Consider the following 6,589-nt stretch of genomic DNA (forward strand, 5'->3'; position numbering starts at 1 on the left):
GGGCTCAACTAAACATTGTTTTGATTTTCGCACTGGGAGGGACCACTTAAAGTCCTTTTGAACGTCCTAGACACATTACTGACAATGAACTGAAGTGGTAGCCTGACCAAAATATGTTACTGCTGGAAGTCATTGGCAGCTAGGAATTGTTATATAGGTAATGTTATTTTCTTGTTTTTACTGGTGTAATATGTCAAGCTCTAATCAGTTTGGCATCTGTATAGTGTGTACAGGTTGTTGTATTTGTGTGAATCATTAATAATCCCTTGGTGTTTCCTGTGCCAATATTACTTCACAGATAAATGTATCTCATCCACATAGTACATTAAATAAAGGACATTACCTCTCATTATTCTTTTCTATGTTCTGAAACTTTAGATTGACTAATCTAGTTTCCTGGATGTAAGTGAGATTCTGTAGTAAACTCAATTTAAGCTTGGCTGCTCCTATGTTGGGAACCCACACTATGAAGTATAAACTTTTCTTTCAAATATTTTAAATCAGCTTATGTAATGGCACTTTTCCACTGCATAGTACCTACAATACTTGATTCTACTCAGCTTTTTTGCTTTTTGGTCAGGCAAATTTGGTACCTGGCAGCCGGAGCCAGGTAACCTTTTAGTACCTGCTTGTTCATGGTTTCAAGTGAGCCGAGTAGGGACTAAACCATGATGTGTAAAAATAGCAGAGCGCTGATTGGCCAGAGATACTTGTCAATTATGACAAAATGCAGACATCCAGCACAAACTAGTCCTTTTTAAAGTCTCCAAGCTACATCATGTTTTTATTTTTATCAATGGCAGCACATAAAATTACACCATCGTCTTTCAAAAGGTACAAACTTTCCTAGGATTGGTGGGTGATGAACAAATCCAGCAAGAGCTGAAAGTTGCAACAAGGAACAAAAATTTGAATCATCTGTCTGATCTCATGCATGGCTAAGCTGTGTTCAGTCTCAAAAAACAACAACAATGAGTGAATACATGATGAGTAAATAATGCTTAATGTTACTGCTGCCATTGTTGTCATTCCTGTTAGAGTCAGTGTTTTTTTTTTTGACATCACTGACTATAGTCAAGCAGAGTCTAGTAGTTTATGTACTATGCAGTGGAAAAGTGCTATAAGATGCACTAGACAGAAAAAAAAATTACTTTCATGAACACTCTTTGCTATTTTTGGTGGTACAAATTACTTATTGCCCTTTAAAATTCATGACATTGCAGTTACAATCACAGTCTAAGTGAAGCTACTAAATTGGATGCCATTCCGATACAAAATAAGCTTTATTAACTAGAAATAAACAGGTTTTTATTGTGCTCATTGAAATCTCCATCAGACCTCAAAGCCCTTTTGGGATCCATCTATTGCTCTTTTACAAGCAATGCATCACAACATGGCCCAGGCTTTTTGAGATTCTTGTCCAGGTCAAACAGTTCCAACATCCTGTTTATGTCCATTGAAATTCAGTAGTGCTACAGTTTGCAGATTTTTGACTCCAAAGTTTACAGAGCATGAAATTAACAACCACTGCTTAGAAATGGAAAGATGAGTGCATTAGAGGACACAGGCTCCCAGTTGAGAGAATGACCCAAAGTTTACAATAATAAGCTACAACAACAGAAACACAGAAAATAAAAGTAGGTTAACATCTTTAAGGCTGTGATTTAAACCTTATCCACACACTTGGAAATATCTCTCCATGCTGTAGTCTCTTCCTGAAGGCCGGTTCAGTGGACACGCTGGAGAGTTTGAAATAAACCCCCGCTTGTAGCTCTAAAGCATAGAAATGTCCTCCATATTCATTAGAAGGTCCATAAAACAGAGGTCAGGGCCAGCACAATATATAGAAATCTTTTTAGAATTCCAGAACTGCAGATAAAAAAGCATCACAGTTATAAGGCCTGCCACCCACAGTATGATGACGTTAATTATGTAGTATTATCTTCACAGAAAAGGTTTCCACAGAGAAATGAACCTGATTAAACTGTGAGCTCTTGTCATCCTTCATAGTCAGCCTTGTAATAGATGTGAAAAACATTGTTCCATTTCCAAATCATAGATATACATACAGTATTATCAGTTTCCAGTGTCATAGGGTATTTATTTAGTTATTATTAAAAAAAGGCATTTAATTGAGTATATATTTGTGTCATTAAATCTAGTGGTCATCAACCCTTCTTGGAGTTCTGTAGATCTGACAGTATAAATCCTGAATGAACTAGGGTATTTTACATGTCACTATCTCAGCTGAGAAAGACTTTTCGTAGTTTTTATTATAAACAAAAAATAAGGTACTGCTAATTAGCTAAATGTTTATGTGAAGATCCTCGTAGAACTCACTCAAAAATATTCAGTCACATACACATTCATTACCATTCATGCATACACAATTACTGCAATACATACAACACAAAACGTATTAACAGATATACACACTCACTCACATACTCACACATAAATTAACATATTTACATACACGCTCATTTACCAACATGCATAGTCACTCATTCACTTGCATAAATACAAACCACATTTGCAAAAATATGGGGCACTTTATAAAATGTAATAAAATGGGACCTGTAATTTGTTAATTCGGACAAAATGGCACTCACAGCTCCAGTGTTGTAAGTATTGAAAAAATGATCAAAAATTTAACTTGCAACAACTGGTATTTATCATTTCCAAATGATTAAAAAGTATTAATAAAAGAAAAGTTGATGTGCCTAAAAAGGGCTAAAAGTACTTCTATTTTTTATTTTATTTATTTATTTATTTATTTATTTGTGTGCAGGAATTAGTCATTTTCAGTAAGTGTCCCAAATGGGGTTTACATGTACATACATACTCACTCACTCACTCACTCAATTAGGAACTGCTCCACAAGGGTCTCCATTTCTTTTTTTTATTGTATTTATATAACTTTATTTATTTATTTATTTATTTTTAAAGCTTACCGCATTAATTTCAAAAGTCTGATTTTTTTGGTTTAAAGTCTAGGATAAAACCCTATTTATGGTGTATCATGAAGGTGTGAGGGTATGAGGTGGCGACTTTCCCTCAGAAATCAGATGAGCTTGATGTGCCCCAAACAGTAATTTGCTGTATTAATGAATGTTAGCACTTCCTTTTCTGATGCAGCGGAACATACGAGACAACACAAGCTCCTAGAGTAAGCGGCTAACAGGTGTTTCCCAAGAAACCATTTATTTAACAGTTCAGTAAAATGACATAATATATTTAAATAAAATATCACGTAATTTAGTATAGTGTAATACCAGGATTAATAACTAATATCAGTTTATCAATTTATTTACTCTCCCCCTGTGATATTGCAGCTAGCTTAGCCACCATTAGCCCTCCAATTCATAAATCTCTAGAAATGTCTCTGATATCAACTGTTATTTATTTGATTTTAAGTATGTCATCTGTCATTAAAACATGGTTTGACTAAATCTATTGGCATACGTCTCTCTATGGTTGTGTGATGAAATAACTATTCACAATTTTGAACATTTGTAGATTATGGTCAGGTTATTGTACAAATTGTACACATCATAATGTAAAAATATGTATATAACCTACAGTACCAGTCAAATGTTTGGACACACCCACTCAGAGAGGGGATCCTTTGTTTTAGGATGTTTTCCACATGTGAATGTACAGTCCCATCAAAAGTTTGGACATTGTCACATTCAATGGTTTTTCTGTGTTTTTTATTATTTTCTACATTGTAAATGAATATGGAAGACATTAAAACTATGAAGGAACACATCTATAATTATGTAGTAAACAAATAAGTGTTAAACAAACCAGAATATGTTTTAAACTTTAGATTCTTCAGAGTAGCCCCATTTTGCTTTGATGACAGCGTTGCACACTTACGCCGTTCTCTCAATCAGCTTCATGAGGTTGTAACCTGGAATGGTTTTCAGTGAACAGCTGTGGACTCATCAAGAGTTAATTTGTAGAACCACTCGCCTTCTTAATGTGTTTGAGTTAAGGAACTTGGGTTGTGCAGAGGTAGGGACAAGTACACAGATCTACACAGTGAATAGCCCTATTCCACCAATGACTAATGAAACTTTTGACTGGTACTGTTCATGGTAATGTTATTATATTGTTATCTATATTCTTCATAGCCTTCTAGTGTTTATCTGGCCCTATTAGTACCATAAATTCAACAGACTTCATATATTTAGAATCAAACTTCCATTGTGGTGGAGAGTGTCTACAGCTGAACTCTACATAGTGGCAGATCTCCAGGAGCAGAGTTGGTGACCACTACTATTAAAAGACCTAAAACACACAGCTCTACACTGCTGACTCGCTCTGCTAAGGCTCTTCTCTAAAGATGGAAAATCTAATTAAATTATCACAATTTTGCAAAAGCCCATGAATGTTAATAAACTCCAAAATGTTGAAATAAATGATTATACAAAGAGTCAAAAGGACAAAGTTATAAAATCTAAGCAGTTTATACCAAAGAAAAATTGATTTACTTATGCCACTTTAACAATTTTAGCACGTTTGTGGTTAAATTTGCAAATATACATTATGTTATAGGATGGGACCACCATCAGGCATCCAGTTACCAGACATTTTTTGGGTTGTGTGCTGTTTTCACCACAAGAATGATGCTTACATGTTACGTGCAAGTTCTTGTGTGTGGTGCTGGTTTGAGTGTATCAGGCACAAGCAGTGCTTCTGCAGATATTACATATTTTTTATTACACAAATACCTTGTGGGCTTATATTTAGAGACTACAACTCATTGTTTGTTTTCTGCTAAATTATGTGTTCACAATTGGTAGGTTTGATTGGATTAAAACAAACCCTAGCGCAATTGTTCTTTTAGCTCTGCTTGTTATAGCAAGACCTGCTACAGAGGAGGGTCTTTATCCACTTCCAAATAACCTCTACTTATTCGCTGAAGTATGAACAAAATACAAACTAATGGTGTCTAAATGGGACCAAACACAGACTGAGACACCTCTGCTTAGTTCATGTAGTAGAAAAGATCTGACACTTCACTCATGCAATCTGCTTAACTACATAGAAAATCTTGAAAACGTATTGGCCTATTGTTCTATTATACCTGACATAATCATATCAGAATATTATCACAGTTCTTGCTGCTATATGCACATTAAAACAAAACTTATGTGGTATATTTAATAATCTCCATTTAACTCAATTTTTGGACAGAATGCAAACAGAACCAACAATTTCAAATTAAAATTCAACAATTATTCACTTTGCTCTATACCAAGAAATAAGCTATAGATATAAAACACACCTGTAGTCACCCTCTATCCCACCCCTAATGGTCAGTACAGGCCAGGGTAGGTTGGATATTTTTTTTATATCTAATATGCCCAGAAATACTGCTGTTTCTGATACACTCATAACCGTGTAACCCACGTCATCGTGATGCCAAATTGTTGGTGTCAATACTCTGCTGAGAAAGGTCTAGTAGACACAACTTTTTAATGGTGGTCCTATAGTTGATAGATCGAGCAGCACAAATGAAATGCAGTCTGCAAATAAACCTACAAAGAACACTGATAAGGTAGATATTTCTTATAATCTCAGGGTACTTTGAGATTTCTTAAAACACTTTCTTATTTAGGGAAGGGTAGGGTATATTTTGAGAATCAATAGGAATGGTATAATAGTGGCTGTAATTTGGGACCAAACGTGTGCTAAATGTTGTACACAAATCCTTGTAAACTCAGTGGGCACAGATCTCTGAAGTTAATTCTTCATAATTTTCTTTATATTAACTAGTGCTGTTTCCGAAACTGTGCCCTATTCACTATATTATGTATATTTTTGGTTTCTGCCATTTTGTAGTGTCCAAAAACATAGTGGACAACTTTTAGTGCACTTAAACAATTTCACACTGCACTGCAAACAGTAGTGTACAACCTATGTACATGAGTGGATTTCAGACACCCATAATACACAGCATTGTTTGGTTAGTAACCCACGTGATGTAGTGTCCAAAATTGTTCAGTACCCTCCTAAATTCAGTTCCTTATAATAGTGTACAGTAAAGTGAGCAATATAGGGAATAGTGAATAGGGAGCCATTTTGGACACAGCGTAGGCCTACCCACTGATATACATTGTATTTTTATTGTCACAAATATAAATTTAATATGCAAGAGTCACTTAGGTCATAAGGTCTAGCTGTACAAAACATGTTATGCTACTAAAGAAACAGAGACAGGTGAGAAATTTGCATGTAAATCAACTTACAAACAAACTGATGGATTTAATAATTCATTTGCTTATTTTAAACAAGGGCATTGTTTGTTTTAAATCAGTGTAAAGCAATAAGACTGGCTAGCATAGCCTGCTATATCTGTAGTCACTCAATGACTTACAATGACTTGTAATTTACTAATTTTATACTAGCAAATTAATATATATTTTAAGTGTTATACTTTGCTGACTAACTAGCATGCTAACATGCTAAATAGCAGATCCATAGCATTTGAAGACTGTGTTGATTCTACAGCATTTTCCATCATCAGACAAGAGCTCGTGGAGACAAATAAAGACACTAGCTTCATGACAAAAGTGTG

Source organism: Hoplias malabaricus, chromosome 2, assembly GCF_029633855.1.
Source record: "Hoplias malabaricus isolate fHopMal1 chromosome 2, fHopMal1.hap1, whole genome shotgun sequence".
NCBI classification, from domain to species: domain Eukaryota; kingdom Metazoa; phylum Chordata; class Actinopteri; order Characiformes; family Erythrinidae; genus Hoplias; species Hoplias malabaricus.